The sequence below is a fragment of the Ambystoma mexicanum genome, chromosome 12 (assembly GCF_040938575.1).
Source record: "Ambystoma mexicanum isolate Mex_15411 chromosome 12, UKY_AmexF1_1, whole genome shotgun sequence".
Taxonomy (NCBI): Eukaryota; Metazoa; Chordata; class Amphibia; order Caudata; family Ambystomatidae; genus Ambystoma; species Ambystoma mexicanum.
The window spans coordinates 1,139,745,888-1,139,773,839 of NC_090936.1; positions in this window are offsets into that span (position 1 = coordinate 1,139,745,888).

Genomic DNA, 27,952 nt, shown 5'->3' on the forward strand with positions numbered 1-27,952 from the left:
TGGGTTAGGGTTACGCACTTCTACAATTTCTATTCCTATCCCACTCTTAAAAGGTAACAGAAGGCCCAATGCTGGTCGACCTCTCAGTCCTTTTACTGCAGAGTTCAGGTAGATATGATATCCATCCAAACTCGGTGCTGAGCGCAACCATGTCTCTTTTAAGCATAGTATGTCGAAGCCCTCAGATTTAAACTGGTCGTTGCTAAATAACTTGGAGAAACCTCTCATATTCCATAAGCCTATTGTTATATTAGAGGTCTGGAATGTATTCCTGAGTTTAGTTATTTGCCTTTTTTATCTTTTCTTTTTTTTAAACCTTTATTTAGGAACACTTGGCCTCGATACATCAACACAAGCAGGCAATGATCAGCAGAACAGAACAACTTTCCAGCAGATAACCCTAGTAACCTGTTGTGCGTCCAGCAGTCAACCCCTCAAGGAGCAACACACATATGATTAGGTTAAGGCGCGTTCCCTGACCAAATATGGTCTAAAATCACTCCAAATGTTCTTCGGACGACTGATGCCAAGTGACAGGGTTATATATAGTTCCTCCATCTCATTGGCTCAGGTAAAATCCTTCAACCACATCTCACTCGTAGGAGGCCGTTTATGAGTCCATCTCATCAGTATAGTCCTCTGAGCAAGCAACACGCCAAGATTCAAGAGCCTGTGCTTAAGTACATCCATTTTCCTTGTGGCCCCCAGCACATGCTCACAGGTCGTCAGAGACAACTGCATACCAAGTATATCTGAGAGCACAGAATCAACAGCATGCCAGTAATCCTATAATACAGGGCAAGACCATAACATGTGCAGCAAGGTCGCATTGTCAGATTTACATCCGGGACACACACGCAGCCATCAACTTGAAATTGGTTCAGCCTCCGCAGGGATAATACAGTCTATTCAAAATCTTAAAGTATCAGCCTGTACCTGGAATTTAAGGACACCCCTTTTGACAAAGCACAGATCGGCTTCCACTGGTCATCTGTGATCTCGTCTTGAAAGTAGTCACACCACTTAGAGCATCTAGATCGAGTATGTCGGCTATCCAGTAATTGAATCAGTTTGTACAGCACAGCTCTAACTTTCTTTGCACCTGGTGCCTGTAGGACTTATGACAAACATGCATTTGTCAGGGGTTCCTCTGGAAACATAGGCCAATGGGATTTAACAGCAGCTTGCATGCGCATATATAGCACAGATGCAAAGACAAACCATCCACAGCCAGTTTCATACCTTCCTAGTGCACAAAGCAACTATCCTCGTACAGATGACCAACATTATAGATACCTGCCGCACTCCAGCTCTGTTTAATGCTCTAATCTAAGGTAGCGGGCAGCATCGATAGTCCCCACAAGGGGAGACGCTTATAACGGACAGCTAGCTGAAGCCTTCCATTGACCCTTGTTCACTTCACACCTGCCAGGTTGCCCCAACAGGGTCCATTGGGTGTACTGCCAAATATCGCCCACCTGCCAAGAGGGATATCAATGGGTCTGGGTCGGCCCGAGCCCGCACCAGACGAACATGCGGTAAGGAGGTATCATCGCCTGACCAGTAGGTTGCATAGTGTACCTGCGCAGCAAGAGTATTTATGTATTTATTTATTTAATTGATTTTTATAGCGTGCCTAATACCGTCCCTGAGTTTGGTTTCTAAGCGCGGATCCGGGATTCGAACCTCTGTTGCTCAGCGTGGTCTTGCTTCCAAGACCATCGCGTTGCCCCTGTGCTATCCACACAAAGTCTGGAGTGTTGAAGCCACCCTCCCCATATGGCCTAGTTAAATGCATCCATTTAAGTCCAACAAGGCCCCCGGCCCAAATAAGAGTTGCATACCACTATAAGCTCCTTAAACCGTGCGGGGCCCGGCCAGAGTGGAATATGATATGATATATTTTATTTATATCGCGCTTGTACACAGGTGTTTCAGAGCGCGACCAGGCAAAGGGAGGGGAACGGGGGAGGAAACAAAAACAATGGGCCTCATTACACGGTAGGCGGTAAGGGTTTACCGGTACCGTAAGGGCACCGGTACCGGTAAACCCTTACCGCCTTACTACGAGGTCCCTTTGCGGGTCCTCCCTTAACGCCTGGTTTTTCCAGGCGTTAAGGACAGGACCCGCAAAGGGACCTCGGAGCTAATTACGGTACCGCAATTTGCGGTACCGTAATAAGCACCTTCCCCATTCCAATTATGCCCTATGGGGGCAAAAATGGGAATGGGGAAGGGCCTTGGTGAATGGGGAATTACCGCCCCTGCTCACCTTGTCTAGGGCGGTAATTCCGCCATCCACCAAGGCGGACTCGGTACGGTACCGGCGGCAACCATGGCGCTAATAGCGCCATGGTTACCGCCTACTGTGTAATGAGGCCCAATGATCTTACTAGGCCCAGTGACAATGAGAACACGTATGTGCATGGGGAAGGGAAAAGGGGGGAAAGTGCATGGGAGGGGGGGAGAAAATGGAAATTGCAGAGCAAAGCAGAGAACAGGATAAATAAGTAAATAAATAAGGTGATCAAAAACAGTGGTAGTGCAGCCTGTGAGTGGAAAAGTGCAAGATAAGTCAGATAGGGTGTATCTGATAAGTGCAGAAGAAGAATGGGGGGGCTGCATGGGTACAGATACAGGACCCAGTGCAAGGGGTGGCCAGGAGGCAGTGCAAGAGGGTGGCAGGGTGAGCAGGTACCTGGGGGGACCCAGGCCACAGAAAGCCTTGTGGACAATGCAGAGGCTTCTAAATTTAATCCTTGCATCCACTGGGAGCCAGTAAAGGGATTTCAGAGCAGGAGAGATACTATCCCAGAGCTTGAGGCCAAGGACAAGTCTCGCAGTCCTGTTCTGGATTAGTTGTAAAGGGCGGAGAGTGGAGGCAGGTAGATTTAGAAAGAGGCTGTTACAGTAGTCCAACCTAGAGAGAATCAGAGCTTGGGAGACAGTGAGCTTCTGAGGGAAGGAGAGGAAAGGAAGAGTACCTCTAAGGAGGTTCAGTAAGATGTTTGACTTTTTAGAGATGCCAGAGATGTGTGTGGAGAAGGAAAGTGTGGAGTCAAAGATGACCCCGAGGTTCTTAGCTTCGCAGGTATGGTCAGGAGGAGGGCCAAGGGAGGCCGGCCAGAAAGTGTGGGGAAAGGATGGAGAGGGTGTACCAATGAGGAGGATCTCAGTCTTGTTGGCATTTAAACAAAGATCATTGGCGGCACACCAATTTTGAATGGCGAGTGGACAGTCGGAGATGAGGGAAGGAGAGGAGGTGGCTGAAGGAAGCCTGAAAATGAGTTGGGTGTCATCAGCATAACACTGGAAATCTGAGCTGAAAATGGAAATGCAGTAGGCGAGAGTTTCCAGGTAGTGGTTGAAAAGCCAGGCCGAGAGGTTAGACCCCTGGGGAACACAATTGGTAGAGAGGGAGATAGAAGATGGGAAGGACACAAGTTGTACCTGGGAGAGTCGATCAGAGAGAAAAGAGGTCAGCCAGGCCAGAGCCTGGTCGGTGATATCCAGGTTGTCAAGAAGACGATTGAGCAGGGTGGTATGGTTGTCCGTGTCGCAAGCAGAGGAGAGATCAAGTAGGATGAGGACAGAGGGAATGTTAGAGTCAAGGTTGGAGAACAGGTCTTCATGGATGTTCAGGAGAGCAGTTTCCGTACTTCTGGCAGATGTGAAGCCGGATTGGTGGTCATGGAGAGAGCCAACAGAGTCCGAATGAAGGTTAAGCTGAGAGATGGCAAGTTTTTTCAGGAGCTTGCCCAAAAAGGGAGTAATGGAAATTGGGCGATAGTTAGCTGGACAAGAAGGATCAGCTGTGGGTTTCTTGAGGAGAGGATGCACAAGGGAGTTCTTCAGAGGGGAGGGGAAAGATGCAGAGGCAAAGGAGAGGTTGCAGAAATCGGCAAAGGCCGGAGCGAGGATGTCGATTTGGTCCTTAATGGTTTTAGAGGAACAGGGATGGACCTGTTTTGATGAGGCTTTCATAGTTCGGACTTGTCTAGCGACCTCATCAGGGGAGAAAAGAGGAAAGGCGGAGAAAGAGGAAGGGGGGTAGCTGAGGGTGGATCAACAAGCAGAGAAGGAGAGGGGAGAGCAGCGGGAGAGGAGGAGAGTATGGACGAGATGCCCTGGGTTTTAGAGATGAAGTGTGAGGCAAGGTCATTGCAAAGAGCCTGAGAGGCGAGAGGAGGGGTGGATACAGCAGCAGGGTTGGCTAGCTCCTTGCAGATTTTAAAGAGTTTGGCCCAGTTGTTAGATGCCGCAGAGACACAGGCTTGAATATGGACTCGCTTCTTGGTGCGTACAGAGAGTTGGTATTGCCTTTGGAGCAGGTGGCAAGCCAGTTTGTCAGAGGATGAGCAAGAGGCCCTCCATTTCTTCTCAGCCGCCCTACTCTTACGTTTAAGTGTAGCTAGGTCAGAGTCATACCAAGAATTGCACTTGGCTTTGGGCTTCAAACGGATCCTCATGACAGGGGCAAGAGCATCAAGAGTAGCAGAGATAGAGGAGTAGAGCAGAGACAGGCCTGTGTCAGGGTGTGAGTCAGCCTGGAGTGAGGGAGGGGGTGAGAAAGTGGCAGCAAAAGCCTCGACTGACACATGCTTCATGGGCCGGATGTCTGAGAAGGTGGGTGGCATTCTAGGGGTAGGCTTGGCTTGTGGGGAGGAGATGGGAAGATGAGAGGAGAGGAGGCAGTGATCACTCCAGGAGAGAGGAGTGGTGAGGGGAGTAGATAGGGGGAGGCCAGAGGAGATCACAACATCAAGTGTGTGGCCAGCAGAGTGAGTCGGGCCGCAGGGGAGGATAGAGAGGGAGAGTGAATCTCAGAGGTCACGAAAGAGCACAGATGAGGAACAGGGAGAATCAAGATGGATGTTGTGGTCAACAAGGAGGAGGAGTTGAGAGGTAGAGGCCAGGAGGGCGGAGGAGAGGTCTGCCCACTCAGAGAGAAAAGAGGTGACTTGACCTGGATGCCGGTAGAGAGTAGCATCAGTAAGGGAGTGGCTAGGAGAGAGACAGAGCCTACAGACAAGGCATTCGAAAGAGGAGTAAGTCTGAGTGGGGATGATAGAGGCAGGAATCCACTCAGGGAAGATCAGGGCTACACCCCTCCGGGCCGGGTGGATCTGGGGGCGGAGAGGATCTTGTAGCCATCCAGGAGGAGAGTGTCAAAGCTTGTGACGGAGCTGGCCATGAACCATGTCTTGGTAAGACCAAGGACATCGAGGTCAAGTTCTTCAAGGAGGTGGCAGATGTCAGAGGAGTGCTTGACAGGGGAGCGAGGATTAGGGGTGGCAAGATGAAGAAGGTTGCCAGCCTTATAGACCTTCCGGGAGGGGTACAAATCAGAGGTACGCCCTGCGGAGGTGTGGATGGAATATGAGATGGGGCAGAGGAGAAAAGGGCAAGGTAGCCAAGGGAGGGGAGTAGGGGACAGTTGGAGATGAGAGGAAGTTGATGAGGCGAGGGAACCGCCTATCAAAGAGACAGAGATTGGCCTGAGGGCCTTGCACCATGACAGTGCTATTTAGGTAGACATTAATGATGACTCTGGAGGAGTCAAAGGAATCCATACAGACTTCCCAGCGGGTGCCACCATTAATGGGAGAGGAGGATACAGGACAGAGTATAGAGATCATATGAGGGGTCCAAAGAGCTGGCGAAGGAACGACAAAGAGGATGTCGAGGAGGGTTTGTCTGGCAGAAGCGCTGGAATAGGTATCAGCAATGGGGAGACCTGGGTTGGAGGCCAAGATATCATTTTAAAATTTCTTCTTAGTTATATTGTGGAACATACAACAATTTGGTGACTATCCTCATTTTAATGAGGGACAACCTGCCAGCCAATGATATAGGTATGCTGCCTCACCATGGGAGTTTGGATTTCATATCCACCCTCCTTTTATATCTATTGTCAGGGCTTTGGCTAACCACATCCATGATGGGGGTTGCGAGTGGGAGAAGAAATTAAACTTTTATCTCCTCTCTGTGATATCTCCTCGCCACATACCATGAGTAGTCTTGTCTGGTTTCTCTATTTTCCGCTTTTCATCCTGTTTATAACTGTACTTCACTCAGTCCCTAGGAGATTTTACAGCATGTACGCTTTCCCGAGTAACTCCAAACAAGTCAAAACCTAGAAGCAACAAACATGAGGCTGACTCTAATAGGGTTTGTTTGATCAATGTCGAATTCAGGTGGATCAATACTCGGTCAAGCCTGTTCTCATTTAGAAACTCCACCAATGTGATAACGTCTGATCCAATTGCTCTCAGCTTGAGAATACAATGTAAGAGCTTGAGGACATTTGGGTGATTCGTAATCATTGCATCGTCCTTGTAAAGGATTCTTTCTAACAAACATTCATCAAAATTGGATTAGAACTGCGGTTTAGGAGACTCGTTTTCCCAGTCATTAAACGATGTTCTGTCAGGCTTTTCTTTAATCTTATCTCTGGTCTCAGCTTTGTGTGTCCGCCATCAGTCTTTTTGTTAGAGTGTTAGAAAGTTATGGGTGGATTTCAGATCATTAATCGACAAACAGTCCTCCAACGCCTGTTCTGATGCCAGTCCATCCTGGGGTGTCGGTCCTACAGGTTCACAAAGTGCTCTCTGTTGTAAAAGATCTGAATTGTCCTCAACTGAGTATATTGTCATGTTCATGAGTTCCTCCATGATATATTCTAGTGAGTTTCTTACTTTTTTGTGAAGATGAAAGCTGATTTTTATTATAAGACTGATGCGCTGGTTCCATTCCAATATTTTTACAGCTCTTATAGAGGACTTAGGTAGATCCTTTCATGACATGCCTCTTAAAAATGTCTTAGTCATTTGTTCTAGGCTTTTTTTCCCTGACCCAGATTCTTTGATTTCTTTTGCTGGGTTTTTGGTCCTTGTTTTTTTCTTTTCTTACGTGAGAATATGCAAAGGTCTCTCTGATGGGCCACGCCGTCCTCCCGTGTGTTAGGACATACGAGATTGTGCTCTGTCTCTTCAGCCAAATCACCCACAGGGTCTTCCCCTACATCGACCTCTATCTCAATGTCCACCGCCCTGTGTATCGGGCTGCATGATGGGAGGAGGGCAAAGCCTATCCGATTGGGACCTTTTTTTAATTTCGGACTCTATTGATGGCTATGCGCATGCAATTTATCACCTTACTTACTGTATCAGCTATTCTGTTTCCCAAGGGTCTCTCTGAGAGTGTTTCAGTGTGGGGTTTATGGTTCTTTCTTTCAGCCCTTTTGCTTATTATCGGGTTCAGAGCTTTTAATAGTGGACTAAGAACATGGTCTGTTTTTTTGTCTAAATTAGCTTGAACCGCAGTACAAAAGTCCTCAATAAAAATAATTTTTTATTGTAACATTGCAAGTAGTGTGGCATGAGTCTTAAGATTGTCATTTATGGTTTCATGTAATTTTTTAGAAATAGAGCCTGCGTGATGCTTAATGCAGACATTATGTCAAAGTTGTCTCTGCTCATGGGGGTGTACCTTTCACGTCCCCACTCACTAGGGCTCCAGGACACTGATTCATTCAAAAGAATCCCATGAACCTGTTTCTTCTGAGATCTAGTTTGACTCAAGTCAAACCAGATTCCCTGATTTACCCATTCTCGGAGGGTCTCCCTCTCTTTCATCATTGCCTATCATACACGGGACATGTGCAGTGTCCAAGGTTAGAAGGTCCACCAGATTAGAAGGTGGCGCTGGTTGAATCACCAGTTTTCAAGCTATAGAATTAGCTGTGTTTACAGTGTCTGCTGAGGTACCAGCCACGGGAGAGTGCTGGCGTTCCTCAATCATGGCCTCTCGCTCCCAGACAGATTTTTCCATGATGTTTCCAATATTTCATTTACAACTGCAATAACTAGCTTTGAGAAATAGTCTGTAATTTTATACACCCCCTGTTTTAGGTGTGGAAGGTTGCGGTGCTAACAGTTGCAAGCTGGATGAGCTTACTGGCAGGTCATCATCACTGCTTGCCGACGCTGCCACTGCTACTTCAAAGGACTGATTCATTAGTTCTGTCAAGTTAGGCAAAGTCAAAATCGGGGACTGTGCTTTTCTCAAGGGATCCCTGCCAGTGGGACAGGCAGACTCCTAATCGCCGGGTGTTGGATGTGAGGTAGGTAGAGGAAACTGTTCATGACATGCCATTTTCTTACGCACTGTATCTGGAAGATCCCTTACTGCCTCCGTCATCTCCCCCCGGCCAGGTTTGTTTATTACTATTCGGTCTTCAGATTGTTTGAACTGCCCCCTAGTTCTTGATGGGTAGCGTTGTGTCATCACTCAGATCGTGGATGGTAGGCCACCATCTGCGGGACTGCCGTCTAGTGCAATTGATATGTTCAATATGTTCAATGCACAGTCAGTGCAACCAACGTCAAGTACTGAGAGCTGGATGCCCTCAGGATTATAGGCAATATACTCTAAAGCTGCTACTGTTAATGGTAACAGTGACTGTACTTCCTATGTTCCGGAGTTCCACCCTCTGTAGAGACAGAGCCGGGGCGAAGATTCCAAGTCGCGCCTGTTTTTCAAGTGGACACGAGATCGCGCCCTGTCTGTTATGGCTTCCACATCCTCCCCTGACCCTGGGCTCAAGAACACTGGTTCAATCAAATGAATCCCATGTACCTGTTGCTTCCAAGATCTAGTTTGCACCACCTTGGGGATAGATGTTATCACTCCAACCACTCCACCAAACCAGATTCCCTTGATTTACCCATTCTTGGAGGGTCTCCCTCTCTTTCATCATTGCCTAACATGCACGTGACATGTGCAATGTCCCGGGTTAGAAGGTCCACCAGATTAGAAGGTGGCACTGGTTGAATCACCAGTTACCAAGCTATAGAATTAGCTGTGTTTACAGTGTCTGCTGAGGTACCAGCCACGGGTTAGTGCTGGCGTTCCTCAATCATGGCCTCTCGCCCCCAGACAGATTTTTCACTGATGTTTCCAATATTTCATTTACAAACGCAATAACTGGCTTTGAGAAATAGTCTGTAATTTTATACACCCCCGTTTTAGGTGTGGAAGTTTGCGGTGCTAACAGTTGCAAGCTGGATGAGCTTACATGCAGACCATCATCACTGCTTGCAGACGCTGCCACTGCTACTTCAAAGGACTGATTCGTTATTTCTATCAAGTTAGGCAAAGTCAAAATCGGGGACTGAGCTTTTCTCAAGGGATCCCAGCCAGTGGGACGGGCAGACTCCTAATCGCTGGGTGGTGGATGTGAGGTAGGTAGAAGAAACTGTTCATCATGACATGCCATTTTCGGACACACCATATCTGGAAGATCCCTTACTGTCTCCGTCATCTCCCCCCGGCCAGGTTTGTTGATTACTATTCGGTCTTCAGATTGTTTGAACTGCACCCTAGTTCTTGATGGGTAGCGTTGTCATCACTCAGATCGCGGATGGTAGGCCACCAGCTGCAGGACTGCCGTCTAGTGCAATTAATATGTTCAATATGTTCAATGCACAGTCAGTGCAACCAACGTCAAGTACTGAGTGCTGGATGCCCTCAGGATTATAGGCAATATACTCTAAAGCTGCTGCTGTTAATGGTAACAGTGCCTGTACTGAGGATATGGCGGAGCTACGAGAATGGTATATTGGCAAAGGATCTCCAAAGGTGCTGTGAGGCGTGGAGTTGAACTATGTCATCAGTCGGGGGAGAGGTCAAGCTGCACTGACTATGTCAACCACTTCCGACTCCCCCTCCGGTTTGAGCCGTGTGGCCTGCACCACGATGCACAATATACTGCCTGCAGCACTCATCTACGCTCACTCACGCTCACACCCTTGCTCCCGTTATTTGGAGTTGTTTTGAAGCTTCAGGTAAACGAGTGCACCTTGAGCCTTTTTTGTTCCACACTGGCTTGTCAAAATGAAGAATCAGTCCCTGGATAATCACTCTTGTGGCAAGGTAGGGGCACACAGCGCTCCTTGGTGGACCCTGGTGTACTCTCCTGGCAGTGCTCCTCTGGGAACTTTGAAACACAATTTACTTGATGTATAAGCGCGTTACAAATGCACAATAAATAAACTGCCTGCTACACTGCCTCTACGCTGACGCTAGGGGACGGCTTCACTGTCTACTTTCTCTCCCCAGCGTTGCTGCAGTTCCACGTCTCTCCACTGCTGCTGCTCAATGCCCACTGACAACTGTGGGCAACTGCCTGCTACGCTGATGCTAGGTGAGGGCTTACATTTCTCTGTTCTCTCCCCAGCATCGCTGCAGTTCTATGTCTTTCCACTGCTGCTGCTCAGTGCTCAATGCTCAATGACAGCTGCGGGCAACTGCCTGCTATGCTGATGCTAGGGGAGGGCTTCAATTTCTACTTTCTCTCCCCAGCGTCGCTGCGGTTCCACATCTCTCCAGTGCTGCTGCTCAATGCTCACTGACAACTACTATGCTGCCGCTACGCTGATGCTAGGGGAGGGCGTCAATGTCTACTTTCACTCCCCAGCATTGCTGCAGTTCCACATCTCTCCACTGCTGCTGCTCAATGCTGGATACTCACTGAAAACTGCAGGCAACTGCTACTGCTAGTTACGACAAGGGAAACTACTCCAGTAGGAATGGGCCCAGTGTTCCTAACAGTAGAGGCACTTACACCTGCTACTTGAACACTATCCTCGGCGGACAAATCACCAACAGACAGGACTGGAATGGGAGCAGATGCTCCAGCACTACTAGGTTCTAAGGAATCTAGACTACCTTCAGATTGTCCACCTGTGGGGAAGGAATCTAAAGGGAAGGGCCCCCTGGCAACCTCTTCTTCCTCATACTGAGAGAAGGCCAGACTTGCAGAGTGGATGCCCCAAGGTCTTACCCTTGGCATTTGGGTTTCCCCTGTCATGTGTTCACTGACTCCACAATCAAAACAAGATCCACTGGTCCTTGCCACATAGGGAGGCTTAGAGAAACCACTGGTATGGTTGGAAAGATTAGTCCCCCTATCATTACCTGACTCTTGTGGCTTCCCCATTTTAAATATGTTGTGGGCCTTATGGGGTAAAGGTGTATCTGTACCCCCACCCTATTTCTCCTTCTGATTCTTTCCCTCCTCCTGCTTACTAGAAGCAGACTTGTCCTCGTGGGACACTCTATGGGAAACCCATAAGTCAGCAGCCATGGCTAACTTCTTATGATCTATGTCCTCAGCCAAATTCTGCTTAAGCTATGGGTCACAAGAGGCAAAGATATGCTCAAGCGTGACAAAGTGGATCATGCCCTCGAAGGTGGTTACCTCATAACCCTTTGCCCAGCCACTTACGTTCCTCAAGGAATCAAACGTTACACAAGTTATATGCTCTTTTTTCTTGTACTCTAAATCTCTTCATGCATTGGTCAGGGGTCTTCCCACACTTTAAGATAAGAGTTTTTCTCAATTTTGCAAAGTCTTTTCTATCAATCCTTGACATCTCCATAATGGCACTGCAGCCAGAATTGGGGAATCGGCTGATCAACCATGTAGTCTTGTCAGCATCACCCATTTCATGCACTTCACAGGCATACTCAAAAGTTACAAGCCCATCTATAATATCATTCTTCTCAACATACTGACCAAGCAGATCTTTTGGAACCTTGGTTGTGAAGAGGACCCAGAACTATGTTCAGACCCTCTGGAAATTCCTGTTGGGGCCTGAAGCCTGGCAGGCTCCAACTGGTGATCACTATCCTTCTGTCACTCAACACTCTCAAACACAAACTTCTTCAGGTTGAATTCAAGCTCTTTTTCCTTCTTCAGCTCAAAAAAGGGCAGCAGAATAATTTTCCTCCTGCCTTTCTACAGTGGGATCGGCAGTAATTCCATTACTGCTGCTGGGCACAGCACCAGCCTCACTACCAGTACCATTAGTAAGTGTCAGGACCCAAGATTGGAAGCATTGGTATCGATGGCGGTTCAGACGGTGAACGGTCTAGTCCTCATCCAACATGGCGCCCAACAGGTCGCTTGAGCATATATATATCCGGCTCCGCCCACTTTTCGGCGCGTTGTATCTGTTGTTCCTCGCTCCCAACGCTCCTACTTTGGATTATTGCCATCTGTGTATACCTCCTTATCCTCATTATTCCCTTGTTCCTTCTCTTTATCCCTATTTCATAACTATTCTATTTCCCGTGTTCGCTACAATCTGCTCGGCGCTCACGTATTCTGCTATTACTACTGCTGCTGAACCCTTCCGCTTCCCTATTTTCTTCCTTACTGCTACCTTCCTAACATCACCCTGTCACTCTGGTCGCGAGAGTGCTTGCGCACGTTGTTTTCCGCGTCCGGAGACAGGAGCTTTCTGACTTGACTTGCTGTTCCTTCAGTCCTTCTGACTGTTTCTTTTTTCTTTCTTTCCTCTCACGGAGGCGCTGTGCTGCCGCCTCCGCGTTCCTTACCTTTCGCCGGATTCGTGGGTTAGTGCTGCTCCAGACTACCTGATACAGTTCGGTTTCCTTCTCTCTGTTTTGGTACAGTGGTCCTTCTCTTGCTTATAACTACAGTTTCCCGTTATTCCTCTATTCCTTCTCTTCTATCCTTACTCTCAGGTTCTGGTACCCTTACTCCGTGTCTTGGTTTCCCGTCTCTTGGATTCCTGTCATCAATTACTTGATTACATCATCAACTCTGACATCTTGGAACTGCAAACAATCGAACTGTACCATCTAAAGGACCCACCTTCCGAACCCATCTATGGACTAGGGTTTTTTCCGCCTTCGGGCTTTTTCCCTAGAACTGAGGCTGGCCCCCTGGGGGTCCCCGGTGATAGGTCCACTCTTCTGTCAAGGTGGCCTCCGGAGGGGCCAGACCTTATCTTCACGAAAAGAAGACCAGAACACCGAAAGGCAAGGTTCCAAGGACGAAAGAGAAGCCAGGCAAGGTTGATATTGATCCTAGTGTACGTACCTCGGAGGAGACAGGTGAGGAGAAAGGGGAGGTGGACTCGGATCCGGACAGAATACAACGCCCGAACCCTAACATGGCTTCCTTGGAACAATACCAAGAACTGGTAGCGGCAATGCAGAATCTCACAGTCGAAGTCCAAGCCTTGAGGACAGAGAACATAGCACTCCGCCAGCAGGTAGTCCTTCATAGAGATGACCGCGGAGACCTACCTGCGATGCCCCTTTCCTTTGGCAAGTACAACGGTTACCCGGGAGGAATGAAGGAATTCCTTGATGCCTGTGGTGTGTATTTTGCCTTCCGTACCCATGCCTATGAATCAGCAAGATCTAGGGTTGGATTCATCATCGCCAATCTCACCGGAAATGCTCTGGCTTGGGCCACTCCTCTTGTTGCCAGAAATGACCCTTCTTTGATTGATTATGATCGTTTTATAGAGGGCTTCAAGGAACGATTTGACAGACCAGAGGTATTATACTCCTCCTTAGAAGCCATCCTGGATGTCGAACAAGGAAACACAGACGTCCAGACTTACATCGCCCGCTTTCAGAGACTGGCAGCTAAGGCAGACTGGCCCGACTCAGCCCAACAAACGATATTTCGGAGAGGACTCCACGCCGAGCTCAAGGATGAGTTAGCTCGTTTTGCCCGACCGGTATCTTGTCAGGAACTGATGACCTTAGCGTTGCAGATCGAATTCCGATTAACTGAGAGACGGCAAGAAAGAAGACGATTTAGGAGCAATCCTCATTCTCTCAGTCTACCGAACCCTTCTCCAGCAACCCGGATCACCACCCCTTCGGAAGAACCCATGCAAATCGGTATTACCAGGGGACCTCTTACGCCGGGAGAGCGTAAACGAAGAAGAGAGACCGGGTTATGTATGTATTGTGGCTCCGCCAAACACTTATTGAGAAACTGTCCGGAAGTGCCACCCCGGAGGAAGGAAAACTTCAACCCCCGATCTATGGCAAGGGAAGTCTCGGGGGAAGTGCCAAGTACCCTTGCAACCACTCAAGAACCATGAACAATCCTGAGGAAAACAACCTGATGGTGTTCCAAGTCAGGTTATGGTTGTCTCCTTCGAGTTCCATAGAGATACTTGCTATGTTAGACTGTGGAGCTGCAGGTAACTTCATGGATGCGAACTGGGCTAGAGAACATCACATAGCTACCAAACGTAAGATAACTCCCATTCCAGTAGAGGGCGTAGATGGTGTACCACTGTCATCCGGTCCTATCACCACAGAAACAGTACCACTAAGAATGGACATGAGTCATCACTCGGAATATCTGGTCTTTGATCAGATCAGAGCCGCCCATTTCCCTCTGGTCATCGGTATTCCATGGCTAAGGAAACACAATCCTCACATTGATTGGAAGGCTAATAGAGTGAGCTTCAACTCACTCTTCTGTAAGTCAACTTGTATGGACCACATGGATTCCTCCACTCATCCTAAAGCAGAACCGCTTCCTACACCGAGTTCAACAATCATAGCCTCAGTTCCCCTTCAATACCACGAATTCTCTGAGGTATTCATAGACACCCAACCTCGGAATCTACCCCCGCACAGACCAGAAGATTGCGGCATTGATCTAGTACCTGCTGCAGTGATTCCTTTCGGGCGGATGTACCCTCTGTCTCTCCCAGAAAGGAAGATCCTACGAGAATATCTGGACTCTAATCTCCAAAATGGGCTCATTCAAGAGTCGAGATCAGCCTGTGGAGCCTCCTTGTTCTTTATACCAAAGAAAGACAGCTCCGAACTGCGTCCATGTATTGACTATAGAGGGCTTAACAAGGTGACAATCAGAGACCGATATCCTATGCCATTAATCCGAGACATCTTGGAGGCGGTACAAGGAGCCGTGTATTTCACCAAACTGGATCTAAGAGGCGCCTACCATCTCCTAAGAATAAGAAAAGGCGACGAGTGGAAGACCGCGTTTCGTACTCCTTTCGGATTATTCGAATACCGGGTGATGCCATTCGGCCTGGTCAACGCCCCCGCTGTCTTTCAGAGGTATATGGATAAGGTATTCGCAGACATGTTGTTTACCTCGGTGGTGGTGTATCTGGATGATATCCTAGTATACTCTCAGTCACTAAACGAGCACAGGTCACTGGTGAGAAAGGTACTCCAACGTCTTCTTGAACACCAACTTTTGGTGAAACCAGAAAAATGCAAGTTCGAGACCACTTCAGTATCCTACCTGGGATTCGTTTTGTCAGGGGAAGGCATTGAGATGGACCCAGCCAAGATTAAGGCTATCATGGAGTGGAGGGAACCCAGCACTATCAAGGAACTACAAAGCTTCTTAGGGTTAGCCAACTTTTATAGAAGATTTATACCCACCTTCTCCAACCTAGTGCTTCCTCTCACTTCCCTTCTCAAGAAAGGAGTCAAGTTTACCTTGGGAGATGAACAAAGGAGAGCAATTCAGACTCTTAAGGAATGTTTTTCCTCCGCTCCCATTTTGATACAGCCAGATCAGACCATACCTTACATCCTGGAGACGGATGCTTCGGTAGGAGCTGTAGGTGCCATCCTATTACAGAAAACAACTGATGACAATGAACACCCTGTGGCATATTTCTCGAAGACCCTCACCAGTAGTGAACGGAACTACTCCGTCTTGGAGAGAGAACTTTTAGCCATCAAGTTAGCTTGCCAAGAATGGCGACATCTTTTACAAGGCGCAAACCATCCCTTCGTGATCAGAACAGACCACCGCAATCTCCGAGTTCTACAACAAATGGAGTGCACCAATGCCCGACATGCTCGGTGGGCATATTTTTTCCTACAGTTTGATTTCATAATAACCTATATCCCGGGCTCAGAAAACAAGAAGGCAGATGCCTTATCCCGGAGTATCGGAGACGGTTCAGGAACCTACAATGAACATGAATACCTTTTCCCAAATCTCAAGATCGTAGCTTCCACAGTCTCATTATTCCGAGATCTGATACCTCATTATCAGTCCGGTGCAAGACTACCCGCCTCAGTCATCCAAGGCAAGGATGGACTGTATTATCATGGTAACGCCCTGTTCATTCCCACCAAAGATCTTCAGAAACACGTCCTTTTGTGGTGCCATGATACCCCCTTGTCGGGTCACCCAGGCATCAGAAAGACCTATGAACTCTTGCAAAGAGGCATTTGGTGGCCAAAATTAAAGACTGATGTACATCAGTATGTTACCTCCTGTTCAATCTGTGCCTCTAACAAGTACCGAACCGGTAAACCACTCGGACTTTTACAACAACATACTTTACCGTCACGACCATGGGAACATATCTCTACAGATTTCATCGTCGATCTCCCCCCTTCTGAGGGCATGACGGTGATTATGGTCACAGTAGATTCATTTAGCAAACTGGCCCATTTTTCAGCCTTTAAACAAACTCCTTCTGCTTCTGAGACAGCTGATGTCTTCCTCAGAGATATAGTCCGTCTACACGGTCTACCCCAGACCATTGTATCTGACCGGGGACCTCAGTTTACGTCCAAATTCTGGGCGTCGCTTTGTCAGGTCTTGGGTATCAACAGAGCCCTTTCTTCGGGATACCACCCGCAGAGCAACGGACAAACTGAAAGGTTAAACGCAACCCTGGAACAGTACTTAAGGTGTTTCTGCAGCAACCAACAGGAGAGATGGCATTGTTTCCTTTCTCAAGCAGAGTTCGCATATAATAATACCCTGCATACCACTATCCAAATGAGCCCTTTTTTGTGCACGTATGGATTTCATCCCAAACACCTACCAGGGTTTTGCTCCCCAGCCACCAAGATTCCAGCTCTGGACGGCGTGATACAGGAACTACAGGAGGTTCATGATCTCGCCAAGAAGGCACACCAACTCAGTCAACAATCACAGAAGAGATGGGCAGACAGGAGCAGAGCTTCCAACCCTACATGGAAACCAGGACAACTAGTCTGGTTGTCTACTAGATTTCTTCCTAGATGGGTTCATGCAGGAAAATTCTCCCCCCGTTATATTGGACCATTTTCCATTCTCCAACAGGTCAACCCGGTCTCTTTTCGACTCAAACTTCCGGACTATCTCAAAAGGGTTCATCCGGTGTTTCACGTCTCTTTACTCAAAGAGTACAAGGCAGACCCGTTCCTTAGACCCTTCCGCAAGAGTCGAGCCCAGGTACGTTCCGTTCCAGAAGAATATGAAGTAGCATACCTGGTGGACTCCAGATACCACAGAGGTCGACTCCAATACCTGGTTCACTGGAAAGGCTATCCCGTGGAAGAGAGGTCTTGGGAACCAGTGAGTCATGTTCATGCCCCTAGGCTCTTGAGAAAGTTTCATCGCCTTCACCCGGGCAAGCCGGGGGGTTCTCTGAGAGGAAAGGGGTATACTGTCAGGACCCAAGATTGGAAGCATTGGTATCGATGGCGGTTCAGACGGTGAACGGTCTAGTCCTCATCCAACATGGCGCCCAACAGGTCGCTTGAGCATATATATATCCGGCTCCGCCCACTTTTCGGCGCGTTGTATCTGTTGTTCCTCGCTCCCAACGCTCCTACTTTGGATTATTGCCATCTGTGTATACCTCCTTATCCTCATTATTCCCTTGTTCCTTCTCTTTATCCCTATTTCATAACTATTCTATTTCCCGTGTTCGCTACAATCTGCTCGGCGCTCACGTATTCTGCTATTACTACTGCTGCTGAACCCTTCCGCTTCCCTATTTTCTTCCTTACTGCTACCTTCCTAACATCACCCTGTCACTCTGGTCGCGAGAGTGCTTGCGCACGTTGTTTTCCGCGTCTGGAGACAGGAGCTTTCTGACTTGACTTGCTGTTCCTTCAGTCCTTCTGACTGTTTCTTTTTTCTTTCTTTCCTCTCACGGAGGCGCTGTGCTGCCGCCTCCGCGTTCCTTACCTTTCGCCGGATTCGTGGGTTAGTGCTGCTCCAGACTACCTGATACAGTTCGGTTTCCTTCTCTCTGTTTTGGTACAGTGGTCCTTCTCTTGCTTATAACTACAGTTTCCCGTTATTCCTCTATTCCTTCTCTTCTATCCTTACTCTCAGGTTCTGGTACCCTTACTCCGTGTCTTGGTTTCCCGTCTCTTGGATTCCTGTCATCAATTACTTGATTACATCATCAACTCTGACATCTTGGAACTGCAAACAATCGAACTGTACCATCTAAAGGACCCACCTTCCGAACCCATCTATGGACTAGGGTTTTTTCCGCCTTCGGGCTTTTTCCCTAGAACTGAGGCTGGCCCCCTGGGGGTCCCCGGTGATAGGTCCACTCTTCTGTCAAGGTGGCCTCCGGAGGGGCCAGACCTTATCTTCACGAAAAGAAGACCAGAACACCGAAAGGCAAGGTTCCAAGGACGAAAGAGAAGCCAGGCAAGGTTGATATTGATCCTAGTGTACGTACCTCGGAGGAGACAGGTGAGGAGAAAGGGGAGGTGGACTCGGATCCGGACAGAATACAACGCCCGAACCCTAACATGGCTTCCTTGGAACAATACCAAGAACTGGTAGCGGCAATGCAGAATCTCACAGTCGAAGTCCAAGCCTTGAGGACAGAGAACATAGCACTCCGCCAGCAGGTAGTCCTTCATAGAGATGACCGCGGAGACCTACCTGCGATGCCCCTTTCCTTTGGCAAGTACAACGGTTACCCGGGAGGAATGAAGGAATTCCTTGATGCCTGTGGTGTGTATTTTGCCTTCCGTACCCATGCCTATGAATCAGCAAGATCTAGGGTTGGATTCATCATCGCCAATCTCACCGGAAATGCTCTGGCTTGGGCCACTCCTCTTGTTGCCAGAAATGACCCTTCTTTGATTGATTATGATCGTTTTATAGAGGGCTTCAAGGAACGATTTGACAGACCAGAGGTATTATACTCCTCCTTAGAAGCCATCCTGGATGTCGAACAAGGAAACACAGACGTCCAGACTTACATCGCCCGCTTTCAGAGACTGGCAGCTAAGGCAGACTGGCCCGACTCAGCCCAACAAACGATATTTCGGAGAGGACTCCACGCCGAGCTCAAGGATGAGTTAGCTCGTTTTGCCCGACCGGTATCTTGTCAGGAACTGATGACCTTAGCGTTGCAGATCGAATTCCGATTAACTGAGAGACGGCAAGAAAGAAGACGATTTAGGAGCAATCCTCATTCTCTCAGTCTACCGAACCCTTCTCCAGCAACCCGGATCACCACCCCTTCGGAAGAACCCATGCAAATCGGTATTACCAGGGGACCTCTTACGCCGGGAGAGCGTAAACGAAGAAGAGAGACCGGGTTATGTATGTATTGTGGCTCCGCCAAACACTTATTGAGAAACTGTCCGGAAGTGCCACCCCGGAGGAAGGAAAACTTCAACCCCCGATCTATGGCAAGGGAAGTCTCGGGGGAAGTGCCAAGTACCCTTGCAACCACTCAAGAACCATGAACAATCCTGAGGAAAACAACCTGATGGTGTTCCAAGTCAGGTTATGGTTGTCTCCTTCGAGTTCCATAGAGATACTTGCTATGTTAGACTGTGGAGCTGCAGGTAACTTCATGGATGCGAACTGGGCTAGAGAACATCACATAGCTACCAAACGTAAGATAACTCCCATTCCAGTAGAGGGCGTAGATGGTGTACCACTGTCATCCGGTCCTATCACCACAGAAACAGTACCACTAAGAATGGACATGAGTCATCACTCGGAATATCTGGTCTTTGATCAGATCAGAGCCGCCCATTTCCCTCTGGTCATCGGTATTCCATGGCTAAGGAAACACAATCCTCACATTGATTGGAAGGCTAATAGAGTGAGCTTCAACTCACTCTTCTGTAAGTCAACTTGTATGGACCACATGGATTCCTCCACTCATCCTAAAGCAGAACCGCTTCCTACACCGAGTTCAACAATCATAGCCTCAGTTCCCCTTCAATACCACGAATTCTCTGAGGTATTCATAGACACCCAACCTCGGAATCTACCCCCGCACAGACCAGAAGATTGCGGCATTGATCTAGTACCTGCTGCAGTGATTCCTTTCGGGCGGATGTACCCTCTGTCTCTCCCAGAAAGGAAGATCCTACGAGAATATCTGGACTCTAATCTCCAAAATGGGCTCATTCAAGAGTCGAGATCAGCCTGTGGAGCCTCCTTGTTCTTTATACCAAAGAAAGACAGCTCCGAACTGCGTCCATGTATTGACTATAGAGGGCTTAACAAGGTGACAATCAGAGACCGATATCCTATGCCATTAATCCGAGACATCTTGGAGGCGGTACAAGGAGCCGTGTATTTCACCAAACTGGATCTAAGAGGCGCCTACCATCTCCTAAGAATAAGAAAAGGCGACGAGTGGAAGACCGCGTTTCGTACTCCTTTCGGATTATTCGAATACCGGGTGATGCCATTCGGCCTGGTCAACGCCCCCGCTGTCTTTCAGAGGTATATGGATAAGGTATTCGCAGACATGTTGTTTACCTCGGTGGTGGTGTATCTGGATGATATCCTAGTATACTCTCAGTCACTAAACGAGCACAGGTCACTGGTGAGAAAGGTACTCCAACGTCTTCTTGAACACCAACTTTTGGTGAAACCAGAAAAATGCAAGTTCGAGACCACTTCAGTATCCTACCTGGGATTCGTTTTGTCAGGGGAAGGCATTGAGATGGACCCAGCCAAGATTAAGGCTATCATGGAGTGGAGGGAACCCAGCACTATCAAGGAACTACAAAGCTTCTTAGGGTTAGCCAACTTTTATAGAAGATTTATACCCACCTTCTCCAACCTAGTGCTTCCTCTCACTTCCCTTCTCAAGAAAGGAGTCAAGTTTACCTTGGGAGATGAACAAAGGAGAGCAATTCAGACTCTTAAGGAATGTTTTTCCTCCGCTCCCATTTTGATACAGCCAGATCAGACCATACCTTACATCCTGGAGACGGATGCTTCGGTAGGAGCTGTAGGTGCCATCCTATTACAGAAAACAACTGATGACAATGAACACCCTGTGGCATATTTCTCGAAGACCCTCACCAGTAGTGAACGGAACTACTCCGTCTTGGAGAGAGAACTTTTAGCCATCAAGTTAGCTTGCCAAGAATGGCGACATCTTTTACAAGGCGCAAACCATCCCTTCGTGATCAGAACAGACCACCGCAATCTCCGAGTTCTACAACAAATGGAGTGCACCAATGCCCGACATGCTCGGTGGGCATATTTTTTCCTACAGTTTGATTTCATAATAACCTATATCCCGGGCTCAGAAAACAAGAAGGCAGATGCCTTATCCCGGAGTATCGGAGACGGTTCAGGAACCTACAATGAACATGAATACCTTTTCCCAAATCTCAAGATCGTAGCTTCCACAGTCTCATTATTCCGAGATCTGATACCTCATTATCAGTCCGGTGCAAGACTACCCGCCTCAGTCATCCAAGGCAAGGATGGACTGTATTATCATGGTAACGCCCTGTTCATTCCCACCAAAGATCTTCAGAAACACGTCCTTTTGTGGTGCCATGATACCCCCTTGTCGGGTCACCCAGGCATCAGAAAGACCTATGAACTCTTGCAAAGAGGCATTTGGTGGCCAAAATTAAAGACTGATGTACATCAGTATGTTACCTCCTGTTCAATCTGTGCCTCTAACAAGTACCGAACCGGTAAACCACTCGGACTTTTACAACAACATACTTTACCGTCACGACCATGGGAACATATCTCTACAGATTTCATCGTCGATCTCCCCCCTTCTGAGGGCATGACGGTGATTATGGTCACAGTAGATTCATTTAGCAAACTGGCCCATTTTTCAGCCTTTAAACAAACTCCTTCTGCTTCTGAGACAGCTGATGTCTTCCTCAGAGATATAGTCCGTCTACACGGTCTACCCCAGACCATTGTATCTGACCGGGGACCTCAGTTTACGTCCAAATTCTGGGCGTCGCTTTGTCAGGTCTTGGGTATCAACAGAGCCCTTTCTTCGGGATACCACCCGCAGAGCAACGGACAAACTGAAAGGTTAAACGCAACCCTGGAACAGTACTTAAGGTGTTTCTGCAGCAACCAACAGGAGAGATGGCATTGTTTCCTTTCTCAAGCAGAGTTCGCATATAATAATACCCTGCATACCACTATCCAAATGAGCCCTTTTTTGTGCACGTATGGATTTCATCCCAAACACCTACCAGGGTTTTGCTCCCCAGCCACCAAGATTCCAGCTCTGGACGGCGTGATACAGGAACTACAGGAGGTTCATGATCTCGCCAAGAAGGCACACCAACTCAGTCAACAATCACAGAAGAGATGGGCAGACAGGAGCAGAGCTTCCAACCCTACATGGAAACCAGGACAACTAGTCTGGTTGTCTACTAGATTTCTTCCTAGATGGGTTCATGCAGGAAAATTCTCCCCCCGTTATATTGGACCATTTTCCATTCTCCAACAGGTCAACCCGGTCTCTTTTCGACTCAAACTTCCGGACTATCTCAAAAGGGTTCATCCGGTGTTTCACGTCTCTTTACTCAAAGAGTACAAGGCAGACCCGTTCCTTAGACCCTTCCGCAAGAGTCGAGCCCAGGTACGTTCCGTTCCAGAAGAATATGAAGTAGCATACCTGGTGGACTCCAGATACCACAGAGGTCGACTCCAATACCTGGTTCACTGGAAAGGCTATCCCGTGGAAGAGAGGTCTTGGGAACCAGTGAGTCATGTTCATGCCCCTAGGCTCTTGAGAAAGTTTCATCGCCTTCACCCGGGCAAGCCGGGGGGTTCTCTGAGAGGAAAGGGGTATACTGTCAGGACCCAAGATTGGAAGCATTGGTATCGATGGCGGTTCAGACGGTGAACGGTCTAGTCCTCATCCAACATGGCGCCCAACAGGTCGCTTGAGCATATATATATCCGGCTCCGCCCACTTTTCGGCGCGTTGTATCTGTTGTTCCTCGCTCCCAACGCTCCTACTTTGGATTATTGCCATCTGTGTATACCTCCTTATCCTCATTATTCCCTTGTTCCTTCTCTTTATCCCTATTTCATAACTATTCTATTTCCCGTGTTCGCTACAATCTGCTCGGCGCTCACGTATTCTGCTATTACTACTGCTGCTGAACCCTTCCGCTTCCCTATTTTCTTCCTTACTGCTACCTTCCTAACATCACCCTGTCACTCTGGTCGCGAGAGTGCTTGCGCACGTTGTTTTCCGCGTCCGGAGACAGGAGCTTTCTGACTTGACTTGCTGTTCCTTCAGTCCTTCTGACTGTTTCTTTTTTCTTTCTTTCCTCTCACGGAGGCGCTGTGCTGCCGCCTCCGCGTTCCTTACCTTTCGCCGGATTCGTGGGTTAGTGCTGCTCCAGACTACCTGATACAGTTCGGTTTCCTTCTCTCTGTTTTGGTACAGTGGTCCTTCTCTTGCTTATAACTACAGTTTCCCGTTATTCCTCTATTCCTTCTCTTCTATCCTTACTCTCAGGTTCTGGTACCCTTACTCCGTGTCTTGGTTTCCCGTCTCTTGGATTCCTGTCATCAATTACTTGATTACATCATCAACTCTGACATCTTGGAACTGCAAACAATCGAACTGTACCATCTAAAGGACCCACCTTCCGAACCCATCTATGGACTAGGGTTTTTTCCGCCTTCGGGCTTTTTCCCTAGAACTGAGGCTGGCCCCCTGGGGGTCCCCGGTGATAGGTCCACTCTTCTGTCAAGGTGGCCTCCGGAGGGGCCAGACCTTATCTTCACGAAAAGAAGACCAGAACACCGAAAGGCAAGGTTCCAAGGACGAAAGAGAAGCCAGGCAAGGTTGATATTGATCCTAGTGTACGTACCTCGGAGGAGACAGGTGAGGAGAAAGGGGAGGTGGACTCGGATCCGGACAGAATACAACGCCCGAACCCTAACATGGCTTCCTTGGAACAATACCAAGAACTGGTAGCGGCAATGCAGAATCTCACAGTCGAAGTCCAAGCCTTGAGGACAGAGAACATAGCACTCCGCCAGCAGGTAGTCCTTCATAGAGATGACCGCGGAGACCTACCTGCGATGCCCCTTTCCTTTGGCAAGTACAACGGTTACCCGGGAGGAATGAAGGAATTCCTTGATGCCTGTGGTGTGTATTTTGCCTTCCGTACCCATGCCTATGAATCAGCAAGATCTAGGGTTGGATTCATCATCGCCAATCTCACCGGAAATGCTCTGGCTTGGGCCACTCCTCTTGTTGCCAGAAATGACCCTTCTTTGATTGATTATGATCGTTTTATAGAGGGCTTCAAGGAACGATTTGACAGACCAGAGGTATTATACTCCTCCTTAGAAGCCATCCTGGATGTCGAACAAGGAAACACAGACGTCCAGACTTACATCGCCCGCTTTCAGAGACTGGCAGCTAAGGCAGACTGGCCCGACTCAGCCCAACAAACGATATTTCGGAGAGGACTCCACGCCGAGCTCAAGGATGAGTTAGCTCGTTTTGCCCGACCGGTATCTTGTCAGGAACTGATGACCTTAGCGTTGCAGATCGAATTCCGATTAACTGAGAGACGGCAAGAAAGAAGACGATTTAGGAGCAATCCTCATTCTCTCAGTCTACCGAACCCTTCTCCAGCAACCCGGATCACCACCCCTTCGGAAGAACCCATGCAAATCGGTATTACCAGGGGACCTCTTACGCCGGGAGAGCGTAAACGAAGAAGAGAGACCGGGTTATGTATGTATTGTGGCTCCGCCAAACACTTATTGAGAAACTGTCCGGAAGTGCCACCCCGGAGGAAGGAAAACTTCAACCCCCGATCTATGGCAAGGGAAGTCTCGGGGGAAGTGCCAAGTACCCTTGCAACCACTCAAGAACCATGAACAATCCTGAGGAAAACAACCTGATGGTGTTCCAAGTCAGGTTATGGTTGTCTCCTTCGAGTTCCATAGAGATACTTGCTATGTTAGACTGTGGAGCTGCAGGTAACTTCATGGATGCGAACTGGGCTAGAGAACATCACATAGCTACCAAACGTAAGATAACTCCCATTCCAGTAGAGGGCGTAGATGGTGTACCACTGTCATCCGGTCCTATCACCACAGAAACAGTACCACTAAGAATGGACATGAGTCATCACTCGGAATATCTGGTCTTTGATCAGATCAGAGCCGCCCATTTCCCTCTGGTCATCGGTATTCCATGGCTAAGGAAACACAATCCTCACATTGATTGGAAGGCTAATAGAGTGAGCTTCAACTCACTCTTCTGTAAGTCAACTTGTATGGACCACATGGATTCCTCCACTCATCCTAAAGCAGAACCGCTTCCTACACCGAGTTCAACAATCATAGCCTCAGTTCCCCTTCAATACCACGAATTCTCTGAGGTATTCATAGACACCCAACCTCGGAATCTACCCCCGCACAGACCAGAAGATTGCGGCATTGATCTAGTACCTGCTGCAGTGATTCCTTTCGGGCGGATGTACCCTCTGTCTCTCCCAGAAAGGAAGATCCTACGAGAATATCTGGACTCTAATCTCCAAAATGGGCTCATTCAAGAGTCGAGATCAGCCTGTGGAGCCTCCTTGTTCTTTATACCAAAGAAAGACAGCTCCGAACTGCGTCCATGTATTGACTATAGAGGGCTTAACAAGGTGACAATCAGAGACCGATATCCTATGCCATTAATCCGAGACATCTTGGAGGCGGTACAAGGAGCCGTGTATTTCACCAAACTGGATCTAAGAGGCGCCTACCATCTCCTAAGAATAAGAAAAGGCGACGAGTGGAAGACCGCGTTTCGTACTCCTTTCGGATTATTCGAATACCGGGTGATGCCATTCGGCCTGGTCAACGCCCCCGCTGTCTTTCAGAGGTATATGGATAAGGTATTCGCAGACATGTTGTTTACCTCGGTGGTGGTGTATCTGGATGATATCCTAGTATACTCTCAGTCACTAAACGAGCACAGGTCACTGGTGAGAAAGGTACTCCAACGTCTTCTTGAACACCAACTTTTGGTGAAACCAGAAAAATGCAAGTTCGAGACCACTTCAGTATCCTACCTGGGATTCGTTTTGTCAGGGGAAGGCATTGAGATGGACCCAGCCAAGATTAAGGCTATCATGGAGTGGAGGGAACCCAGCACTATCAAGGAACTACAAAGCTTCTTAGGGTTAGCCAACTTTTATAGAAGATTTATACCCACCTTCTCCAACCTAGTGCTTCCTCTCACTTCCCTTCTCAAGAAAGGAGTCAAGTTTACCTTGGGAGATGAACAAAGGAGAGCAATTCAGACTCTTAAGGAATGTTTTTCCTCCGCTCCCATTTTGATACAGCCAGATCAGACCATACCTTACATCCTGGAGACGGATGCTTCGGTAGGAGCTGTAGGTGCCATCCTATTACAGAAAACAACTGATGACAATGAACACCCTGTGGCATATTTCTCGAAGACCCTCACCAGTAGTGAACGGAACTACTCCGTCTTGGAGAGAGAACTTTTAGCCATCAAGTTAGCTTGCCAAGAATGGCGACATCTTTTACAAGGCGCAAACCATCCCTTCGTGATCAGAACAGACCACCGCAATCTCCGAGTTCTACAACAAATGGAGTGCACCAATGCCCGACATGCTCGGTGGGCATATTTTTTCCTACAGTTTGATTTCATAATAACCTATATCCCGGGCTCAGAAAACAAGAAGGCAGATGCCTTATCCCGGAGTATCGGAGACGGTTCAGGAACCTACAATGAACATGAATACCTTTTCCCAAATCTCAAGATCGTAGCTTCCACAGTCTCATTATTCCGAGATCTGATACCTCATTATCAGTCCGGTGCAAGACTACCCGCCTCAGTCATCCAAGGCAAGGATGGACTGTATTATCATGGTAACGCCCTGTTCATTCCCACCAAAGATCTTCAGAAACACGTCCTTTTGTGGTGCCATGATACCCCCTTGTCGGGTCACCCAGGCATCAGAAAGACCTATGAACTCTTGCAAAGAGGCATTTGGTGGCCAAAATTAAAGACTGATGTACATCAGTATGTTACCTCCTGTTCAATCTGTGCCTCTAACAAGTACCGAACCGGTAAACCACTCGGACTTTTACAACAACATACTTTACCGTCACGACCATGGGAACATATCTCTACAGATTTCATCGTCGATCTCCCCCCTTCTGAGGGCATGACGGTGATTATGGTCACAGTAGATTCATTTAGCAAACTGGCCCATTTTTCAGCCTTTAAACAAACTCCTTCTGCTTCTGAGACAGCTGATGTCTTCCTCAGAGATATAGTCCGTCTACACGGTCTACCCCAGACCATTGTATCTGACCGGGGACCTCAGTTTACGTCCAAATTCTGGGCGTCGCTTTGTCAGGTCTTGGGTATCAACAGAGCCCTTTCTTCGGGATACCACCCGCAGAGCAACGGACAAACTGAAAGGTTAAACGCAACCCTGGAACAGTACTTAAGGTGTTTCTGCAGCAACCAACAGGAGAGATGGCATTGTTTCCTTTCTCAAGCAGAGTTCGCATATAATAATACCCTGCATACCACTATCCAAATGAGCCCTTTTTTGTGCACGTATGGATTTCATCCCAAACACCTACCAGGGTTTTGCTCCCCAGCCACCAAGATTCCAGCTCTGGACGGCGTGATACAGGAACTACAGGAGGTTCATGATCTCGCCAAGAAGGCACACCAACTCAGTCAACAATCACAGAAGAGATGGGCAGACAGGAGCAGAGCTTCCAACCCTACATGGAAACCAGGACAACTAGTCTGGTTGTCTACTAGATTTCTTCCTAGATGGGTTCATGCAGGAAAATTCTCCCCCCGTTATATTGGACCATTTTCCATTCTCCAACAGGTCAACCCGGTCTCTTTTCGACTCAAACTTCCGGACTATCTCAAAAGGGTTCATCCGGTGTTTCACGTCTCTTTACTCAAAGAGTACAAGGCAGACCCGTTCCTTAGACCCTTCCGCAAGAGTCGAGCCCAGGTACGTTCCGTTCCAGAAGAATATGAAGTAGCATACCTGGTGGACTCCAGATACCACAGAGGTCGACTCCAATACC